This window comes from Malaya genurostris, chromosome 3, assembly GCF_030247185.1.
Source record: "Malaya genurostris strain Urasoe2022 chromosome 3, Malgen_1.1, whole genome shotgun sequence".
Classification (NCBI taxonomy): domain Eukaryota; kingdom Metazoa; phylum Arthropoda; class Insecta; order Diptera; family Culicidae; genus Malaya; species Malaya genurostris.
This window is the reverse complement of record NC_080572.1, coordinates 61,246,125-61,257,290: the sequence shown is the minus strand read 5'-3', so window position 1 is coordinate 61,257,290 and position 11,166 is coordinate 61,246,125.

Sequence of the window (11,166 nt, the reverse complement as noted above, 5' to 3'; positions counted from 1 at the left end):
GAAGTTTGAGATTCTGAATGTTTACTGGATACATCCGTTCGAGGTTAACTACGAGCGAGTTGGTCATACGCTGCTCTACTCTACGATACAGGCTTCAGTACGCCTGTTAACTCACACACAGTACGAAGGGCTCAAATCCACAAAGTTTACGCTGCTTCTCGCTCGACTGATAATCTTTAGTCCCGAAATGTGCAGAACATACGCGCCAGTTCTTTGCACTATTGTACTCTAGTCCGCAAAAAATAAAATGACAACCGCACTAACACATAGAAAAACGTGATCACCAGGGTATTTTACATCGTGCGTACACACTACCAGCAATATTGTATGGAAACACAAAAAGATATACCTAGTAGAATCTATAGATTATAGACTATAGTATCTCCTGTTATAACCTGTGGATCAAGCGAAGCCAAAAGTATTCCCCTTGCAGTTGAAAAGTAGGAAATATTTCCAGTGACAATCATTATTATCATTATTCGATGTGGAATATTTGATGTCGCAAGTATCACGCATCATTGGTGTACACTCAAAATAATAATCATGTTATAGTTACGTGAAAAGTTATGTGAATATTTTCCACCCTACTTTTCACGTAGGTTTTAATGGACTGACATTTAAAAGCTGTTTAATGCATAATCCAGTAAAAGTTACGTGTTTCATAGGTAAAATGTAATGTACTGCTCATATCACATTTACCTATCAATTCATATCAAATTTAGATACCAGAGAATTATTATTTTATATATTGGTTAAAGTCAAAAGGGAGATTTCAGATTCTTATATAAATCTAGGAAATGTAAAATAAAACATTTATTTCAGAAAATTAGCATAGAATTTTAATGGCTGAAAATAAAAAGCAACTAATAACGTGGGATCTCGAATCGGCAAGCCTTCAGAAATCGTGTTGTCACTACCATCCAACCGAAGCCGAAGTCGAGATACGAGAACCCTCACAACACTACCGATGCAGGTTGAACTCGCAATACATGGTTCCAGTGTCTCTAGCTTCATACCGATTTAGAACTCGTTTTTCGGCGGACCAACGACATGTTTGAAGCATTCGGAAGGTGCGGCAAACTTCCGAACTCACGCAGGCACTTGGTCCAGTTAAACACATGGAAACTTTCATACTGGACGGACCATTCGATGTAGTAAAAAATTGTAATTAAATAACATTTACACTACTTACAATTTGAGAGCCACTGTTCGCCATTTTCAAAATCGAGTTTTTCACACTGGAAATTCACGTAGATTGTTTGACGTTTGGTCAATTCACTTAAACCTTATGTGATGACTCTATTCATTTTAGGGGATGTTCGTATAACATTCATTTTCGTCACTTAAAATATTCAATTTGACATTTGAAACCAATTTACGTGATTTTTCAAGTGAATCGAACGTGAAATTTTATTTGAGTGTAGTGATGCGTTATTGTGGGCACAACTCGCACTGATTTTTGGCCGCTAAGCATTCATCCTCTTCGATTGCGCACAGCCAGCGAGTGCGAGGTCTACCCCGCAGTTGACGACCTCTCCCAGGTTCTCTGCTGAACATCACGTGAGCCATTCTCTCTTCCGGCATTCTTGCTACATGTCCAGCCCACAGTCTTCCGTGTTTTATAAGCCTTCCAATGTCCGCATTTTTGTATACATGGTACTCATGAGTCTGCGCCATTCTCCATTCTCTTCTTTACCACCGAGTATTGAGCGCAGGATTTTTCTCTCAAAGACGCCGACTACTCAAACATCTGTTTCTTTCAACGACCATGCTTCGTGGCCGTATAGAACAACAGGTAGTATCAACGACTTGTATAGAGCAAGTTTGCTGCTCACTTTTGTCGTGAATACGACTTACTTTACTATGGGGTGCCTTTTCAAAACTTACCCTCTGAGAGAGTGATAAGTTTTTTAGGGTAAATATCTCTTGTTGTATTTAACGTATCATCATAATTTTCACTACATACCATCGGAAATATGATCATCAATTTATGATAACATTTTCAGTTGTATGACATAATCACGAATAATTCAAAATTAAAGTTTTCTGAAATATTCGTGTATCAACGCGTATCAAAGAAAACTTATGACGCGTTTCTCGTACCCGAGCCGACGGTTTTCATGTAATACGTGAGATTTCATTTTTGCGTTAGCTAGCTGTAAAAGGTTAACACTTATATTACGTTCATTTTAGCCTGCGCAGTTGATTGAGCAGGAAGTAAAGAAGTGCATCATTTCGATTGGTTCCGGTACAGAGCTTAGTTCCAGTTCCAGTATCAATAATTTGGTTTCAGAATTAAGTTCGCAGTGTGAGTTTCGTCTGAAAAACGTGCCTAGTCCACCTAAGAGTGAAATGATACCTTTTTTTTATCAATCCGCATGTTTTTTTTTTGCGTGAATATTCTCTGATGGTTTTAGATTTCATTTAGATAATTTTCATGACCAATCGACGAATCGAAGATAGAAATAGTAAAAAACCCTAAAATTATTCCCTTAAATCTGAACGTGTGACAATCGATCAAGCAATCCATGAGATGCAGAAGTGAGTTCCTCTTTAAAGTTTTTATCATTATTTATGGTACTTTCAGAAATGGTATTCAAAGACCAGCATAACCCAAAAAAGATCGTATGACGAAAAAATTGATAAATTTATATGAAACTTTTACACTAATCACCCTGTATCTCCTGAACTGAAAGTCGAATCTGAATAAAATACAAGCAGTTTTTATACGACCTTAAGACCTTTAATGTTAGATGGACAAAATTGGCTCAGCCAGTTCGAGGTTTGAGCAAAATGAGTGGCATTATTTTAATTTTATTACACATATCATCCTGTTGTTCTGGAGCCAGAAGTCAGATTCAAATGATATTTAGAATCGTTATATAGGAGCATAGGACTGTTTATATGAGTCGAAGTTCGTAGATATCAGTTAAGCCATCTTTGAGAAAAATTAATGAAATTATTTTCCACAAACAAATTTTCTTATCTCGACGAACCTCTTCGAATGGTAAAAGGGTGTAAGAAGTTGTGTTCTTCCAGTAATTATTGTTGCAAGCAGTATGAATCAATATAAATATGAATCTGTTTTGAGTTTGAAAATGCTGTCATCAAATCTTTCTGATATGCCATGTTCGAACGTTTATGTTGCCAAAAACGAACCGTGCTAAAATCGGAACGTCATGAAAAAAGCATAGTCTTTTAGGTGCTAAGAAACAATAGCATAAAACCGTGTTGAAAATCGTGTTTCACTTTGCTCCGAAACATCGCTTTATCATCAAGCGAAAAATCGCTTACACAAAAATATCGATATCTTAGTTTAAAATTGACGGATTTTAACATTCTATGGCTTTTTGGATAGCTTCAGACCCACACACATGCACACACACGGACATTTGCTCAGTTCGGCGAGTTGAATCGATTGGTATATGTCACTCGATCCTCCAAGCCTTGGAAAAATTTTCTAAAGTTTGAACGAATTCTATACCTATTTTGTATATTTATAAAAAAAAGGTAAAAAGGGAAATTACATCGGCATTCAGCTGTTGATCCTTCGCATTGGAGCGAAACACACCGAAAAGTAAACAACAACCGTGAAAATTTAACAAATAAGCTCACTAAAGTACTATTTTAATTACTTATCCGTTGAAATATGCAAATTAGAAGCAAAAGTAATAAGTTTAGTGAAGGTATGATAGCCGCCAATTAGAAAACTTTTCCCCTTTTTCATTAATTAGATTTTTGTGTTTTAGTTTAAATGCGTTTGTTGGCTTCAGGGTCTAGAATTAAATTTCAGAACCCAAGACCAGATTTCCAGAATCCAGATCTAAAATTCAGTTCCTCATCCAGAATCCAAGGCCAGATTCGAATTGCAGAGTTCTGGAACTGAGCAAAATTCCAGAACTTGACTTTAAGCCTGGGTTTTGGAACCGAAATCTGGAATTGAGATCAAAATCTTGATTCTAGACCAGCACTTTGGAACTAAATTTCGGAAATGAGTTCTTGACTAGAATCTGAATATTGACACCGAATCCTGGTACTGAAATTGAGGTCAGAATTCAGTTCCAAAATTCCTATTCGGAATTCAGGACCAGAATTTAGAATCAAAATTCAATTGTATTTCCAGTGTTATATTCTAAAACACATGCCAGAATCCAGGTTCTGGATTCTAGAACTGAATTTCAAGGCTGAATTTTGGATCCGAATTTGAAAACTGAATCCTGGACCGTAATTCTGAAGTTAAAATTCAGCTGCGTACCAGAATCCATGTACATATTTCAGTACTAGAATTCAGATTCAGAATTCCGTTTCGAATCAGAATTGTATACTGGGATTCAGTTCCAGAACACAGGTTCAGTGATCGGTTCAACAATCAATTTTAGAATTCATTTCCCCAGTTTAGGTTTGGAGCTCAGCACCAGAATCTAGCATCAAATTTAGGTTTCAGAATTCAATTCTAGCATTTGGCTCCAAATATTCGTATTCACGACATCCAGTTATGTCTCTGAGATTACCCACCCACCTTTTTTATAACGACCAATAAGCCATCCACAAACGAATTTCCAGACATGACAGTCACGATCTTTTTTTGGCGCAAATCTACGGTCCTCCGTGAAACTGGCACCAATGGTGATAAATTGGTTGTACTGCTGAGTTCCCATCATACATTCATAATGCAAATGTCAAACCGTGAGAACCCTTTCGATTCGGTATAGCTCATTTGTATATATTGAGATTTTATGGCACACTTTGGTTGAAATGATAACAATGCAATTAATCTCGCGCTCCACCAAGCGATGAGTGCGGTCATTTCAGAAGGTACCGGGAACGAACCACATTTTTTAAAAATATTTATAAGCACATACATATCTTTATTATTTATCTTTGAGCCATCCATCAACATTCACTTTGGAGAGTAATTTCGAATGACTCGGCACTCGCTGAGAGTAAGTCATAATAGTAAACGGCAGAGAAAAGGCGGGTGAGTAATGTCAGAGACATAACTGGATGTCGTGAATACGAAAAAACTGACACGCTCCCATCACTTTTCCGAATATCAGTTAGTTGATTGATTGTATGAATTGTGCAAGCTTTCCTCTTTTTCACTAATAGAATTTGAAGCGATACACCTACATTAAAGTACAGTTTAGTTACATTAAACAGCTACTATTCTACAACTATATATTCCAAACTTGAAACAATTCCTTTTTAATTTGCTAATATAGGAAGCTAGGTACGACAAATTTGTAGTTTATTTTTATTGAAGCTATGAAGTTCGAAGATATCTGATTCTTCTCGAAATTTCAGTACGGGACAATTGCAATGGCCTGGTCTGAAATGTATCTACGATCTTCGGTATGCAAGAGTGATTCTAATAATAATAATAATAATGGTAATAATAATAATAATAATAATAATAATAATAATGATAATAATAATAATAATAATAATAATAATAATAATAATAATAATAATAATAATAATAATAATAATAATAATGATAATACAGATTAATCTGTATATATGGCAACCCTGTTTCGCAAGGCATATTTTCACACGACCCCATACTAGTATAAAGATGTGTTCAACATCATCATTTTCGCTTTCGCATTGCCGTTCGTAATTGAATGTGTTAGTGACGGTACAAATCTGCTTTTCTACCTGTCTTCGGAGCCATCGTTCTGACGGTGTCTCGTACGTACAGAGTAGCTGCTTTAACTTAAATGACGCTATTTCTCACATCACATTTCCTTTTATACGTGCTAGTGGTAGCACGGTAGGACGTCCCCTTTGTTAGAATTCCTTTCCTATACGCAGAACGGGAAACAGTGAAACGATATAAAAGAGAGAGTTAGCAGAGCGGCAGCCAGTAATACTGAATGGGTCGTCGAGCTGTGGAGGAACAATTAAGGGCAAGGCAAAGTCCCGCTCAAACCGTGCTTGCTGGTCTGAAGTGCCCAGTTGGCGGCAGAATCCATCGTTTGCCTCGGAAGGGGAACTACGCCGAGCGTGTCAGTGCTGGTGCATCGGTCTATCTGGCGGCAGTGATGGAGTACTTGGTTGCCGAAGTGTTGGAGTTGACCGGTAACGCTGCCCATGACAACGAAAACGAAAATCTTCCCTCGTCATCTGCAGCTGGCCATCCGTTGAAAACCCCGTCCTTTTCAGGATGACCACATCACTGTGATAAAGAAATATTTAGAATTGCTTTAAGTTTAGCCAGTTCTGATACGCCTGGAAAGTAGAATGCGCAAATCAAGTGGAAACATTTGTTCTAACAATTTTTGTTTTCGGCCGCATACTAAAGTACTCGCGACAAAAATACATATTGATCTGTGGCAACTCTGTTTCACACGGCATATTTGTAAACTAGTATAAAGATGTGTTCAAAATCATCACTTTCGCTTTCGCATTGCCGTTCGTAATTGAATGTGTTAGTGACGGTGCAAATTATTTTAACTCCCATCTTGATGAATCTTTTGGTAGCAAATATTGAGATCTGAGATGGTTCTCGTGTGTGTCTTGTTTCGGCAATGGGCCTTGCTGGAAATTTTGGCTGCCTTTTTCGGTTTCATTGTGCTGACGGTGTCTCGTGCATTCATATCGGGAAACAATGAGACGACAGGTCCTCGATGTTGCTGTCGTGTGTCTTGTTTCGGGGAGAGTTGCTCAGCAAATGATAGGAAAAGTGAACCATTCAACTTTTATATGGATGCTCTTGTATAGATACAGACATCTCGCGTTCTGATTGGCTGGTGCTGTCATGGGTTAAATCAAACAGGTTTTTCAATAGTGTACTATTGAAAAACTTCAATATTGTTGTAATACACGTTCAAGTTGAATATTTTCGATTCTATTGGTAGTTAGATTATATAAATCCTTCTACAGATCACTGAGCTATGAGCTTTCAAAATACGAGAAAGGCAAACGCGCCATATGAATTATCCTCTTTGATACTCGTTTATACCAAACATTTCAGAAAAGTTTAATTGTGAACTATTTAAGAATATGTCACACAACTGAAAGTTTTATCATAAAATTGTGATCATATTTCCGATGGCATGTAGCAAGAATTATGTTGATTCGTTAGATATAACAGGAGATATTCACGATCAAAAACTTATCACTCTCTCAGAGGGTAAATTTTGAAAAGGCGCCCCATAGTAAAGTAAGTCGTATTCACGACAAAAGTTTTCTCTTTCGTCTGGTGTTAAATTTAATACTCTATCTTTCATAGGTCGCTTGCAATTTCTTTCGAAAGTGGAAGTTGACAGGTGATTATTGGCCGTTTAAAAAAAAACGCGTAATGCAACCTACACTGAAAGAAAATGCCAGCCGCATTTTGAATGAAACTTCAATGCGATAAATAACTGAGTATTCCGACTATTGAACGATACAACAACTTGCATGATCATATGATCAATATTCAGTGAGTTTTACTTTTTATATGTGTGATTATCGTTCATATAATATATGACTGTCAGTTAGGTTTGAAATTTTAGTGAGCTGTGTGTTAATCATAATGAATTAGACTGAATGTTTGTTACCCATTATCATTTTATTCCTTGAGAAGAGCTTATTCGACGACACGACCAGACACTCCGAAGAAAAATCGAAAATAAAAGTGACCATAAACGATTTACCGCCAGTTACCACAATTCTAGTGACCCCTTGCTTATGACAAAAATAATGTTCTCTAGCAACACTTTTAGTTGCCGTGAACTCGTTTCCATGGAACCTCAACATAAATAAACAAACGATTTAAAAAAATACGGAAAACAGCAAAAATATTCTAGACCATAGAAATTGAGCGTAGAAATTTAAAAACTAACGAAAACTTAGTGGAATTAAAAAAAATCAAGATCGCAATGTTATATAAAGTTTAAGTCAAGGCCCTTAATAACGACCAACATGACAAATTCTGCAAATACTTTGTTCGAAAGTAATGTTGGCCCGTAAGTTAAAAAAAAGTTTAGCATCTTATATCATTCTCTTAACAGCAATATTACACAATCGAACACAGAAGGATTTCTTCTTCCGAAATTTGAATGAAACTGATAATTCGCAATGTTGAAGAAAACATAACATAGCATGATTTTATTAATAATTATCAGTGCGTTTTTTCCAATTGTTGAAATATTTTTGGAAAACTTGTCATAAAATCCAATGACAGAATGTAAACAAAACGCGTTTTCTAACCGAATTTATACGTTTAAGGTTTTTATTTGATATGTATTGTGGTGGTGATATGAAATCAGTGATTAGGAAGAGTGCTCGATGGAAATATTAGAAAAACTGGTGTCAGAGTAATTTGGTGAGTATTCAGTGAAGTAAGAGTCTGTAGTAGACTTATAGAATTAACGTAATGTAAGGGCAACTTCTGCTTTAGACAAACAATTATTCTGGTCAATTCTATTTCTCTAGGATTGTATATTGCCTCTTGATTCAATGAATTCAAAACCTTTCTGAATCCGTACATCGGATTAATAATATTTTATTTGTATTAACTATTTTAAACAATCAATTTGATAAGAGGAGACATGCCCGACCTCCGAACTCTATGTTTAATAGAAGATCAAGCCCAAGAACTGAAATGAAATTCGTATGTTTTATGTGAATTTCACTTACCTATTATTGGTATATCACATGTGTCCATATATTATTTATCTGAATTTAATTGAATTTCCATGTATTTTTCCAATGGTAATCAAATGCTAACCTAATGATTTATTATAAGTATGGATGGTATTTATTAAATAAAAATGATTAAACGTTTCCTTTATATGTGACATATAAAAATGAGAATTTTTCGTCTTTTTATAATAACAAATATGTAAGCAAAATTGATACCTATAATGACTGGTACACTGTAGCGTTCATATCAAAGTAGCATCACAAACGAATTTCCAGACATGACAGTCACGATCTTTTTTTGGCGCACATCTACGGTCCTCCGTGAAACTGGCACCAATGGTGATAAATTGGTTGTACTGCTGAGTTACCATCATCACATTCATAATGCAAATGTCAAACCGTGAGAACCCTTTCGATTCGTTAGCTAATTTGTATATATTAAGATTTTTTGGCACACTTTGGTTGAAATGATAACAATGCAATTAATCTCGCGCTCCACCAAGCGGTGAGTGCGGCCATTTCAGAAAGTACCGGGAACGAGCCACATTTTTTAAAAATATTTGCAAGCACATACATGTCTTTATTATTTATCTTTGGTAGCATTCCGTTGCCTATACGAAACGAAAAAGTCGCTGTTGTTCGACCATATTGTTCGCAGTTGAAAGTATATCGCATTCTAAAAAATGTGAAATATAATTATTTTTAGAATGTTTAGAATGTTTTTTACTAAGTGATAATTTTTTTGAGTGTTTTTCACGTAACACCAGCGTTGCCACACTCAAAAAAATTATCACTTAGTATCCAAATGCAAAAACATATAAATATTTTCCATAATACTTTATACGTAGATACTACTTAGTTCATATATAATAATCAATGGACTCATAAAATAAAAATCATTGTTGGAAACACGTATGGTTTATGTGAATTTCACATGCATTCTATTTGAAGCCGATATACCTTTTATCGGAATCTCAGTTATCCTGTATATGTTGATTTAATAGTAAGGAAATGATTCTATCGTTATAAATGACTAAAGGAGAATTATTTAACATTTCATTCAGTGAGACATATATTTCCCAAAGAGCTCATTATTCTTATTGTAAATCTTATGAACACTCCATAAATGATTATGATGAAATGCACATTGTTGAAACATTGAAACAAAACATTTCATTGCCTCCATTATACTTCAAAAGAAGTCATCGTAATTCCACGTAGTTTTTGTAGGTTTCCAGTATGTTCGACCGTTATCGTGAATAATTAGGCAATATTTGGTATTGTAAAACATAATCTAATAATTTGTATTATGATATTCGATTACAAGTATTAATTTACCTTCCAGAACTCAAGTAATTTACCTCAGTTCGAGAATCTCAAGCCTGCTAAAGCTAACTTCTGTCTTGCTAATTACCGCCATTGCTATTTTGAAGACTTTTTTCACAGCTTACAATCACATAATATGTATGTGCTTTACACCTGAAACAAAATCTGCTTGAGTGCTGCACATATAAAGAGAAAGTGCTGCACACTTAAAAGTTATCGACCATCCATTTAAAAATTATAAATGTATATTTGTATTCTACACGCTGCCAAAAAATTACCTAATTTTAAGTACTTTTCGCTCAATAGAGGGGTCCCACATTATCGAAATGACGGAATGCGTAATGAATTCTTACTCGACTGCAAGATTTTTCAGTGCTCGATCGGTTCAGTGCTAGAATTTTCGCCTGAGTTGGCTGCTCGATCAACCTGATTGACAGTGACATTATAAATGTCATTGAATATTCGCTCATTTTATGAATGTGTTAGTGTAAAATTTAGGCGACTTAAGCCATTTCATTACACTCCAGCTAGAGGAATGGATGATGCTGACTAAGGTAGGCCGTTTTGTTAATTTCCAGCGAATTTCAACAGTTTATGTTGGAATTCTAAGAAGAACTGGTTATTTACTAGTTCTGTATATCCGAAAAACATGAAAATTTCAATGTGTATAATCAGTTATGTAATGTTTTCATTTAAAAATAAACTGAAAGTCAGCACGAAAACGTGCAAAATCGGGAAAGAAGAAGAAGAAGAAGACAAATTGACAATTCAGTCCGCATCTTCTCACTCAATTCCGACTGATTTCCGAATCAACCGGTTGTAGGCGAAATTCATTCGGAATCGGTTGTTGCACTGGAGTTGGAATTGATTCGGAATTCATTATGATTTCCACATGAAATTCCGAATGAAAATTTCTCGCCGATTCGGAATTGATTCGGAATTCATTCGGAATCCATTCGGATCTGATAATGTGGGGTTGTGTACAGCAAGCCAATTTTGGGTAAAATGGGTTTTACTTATTTTTGAGTAAAAGCATCAATAGTATTGATTAGGTAGAAACTACGCAAGCGATATATAAATCAACTTGGGTAATTTGATTTCAGTTTTCGTTCGATGGTTTGAAAAATAAAACGCAAACAATAAAGTCAACTATGATTACTTTATTTATTTAATATTAATCTTTTTACATATTTCAACAATGTAACTATA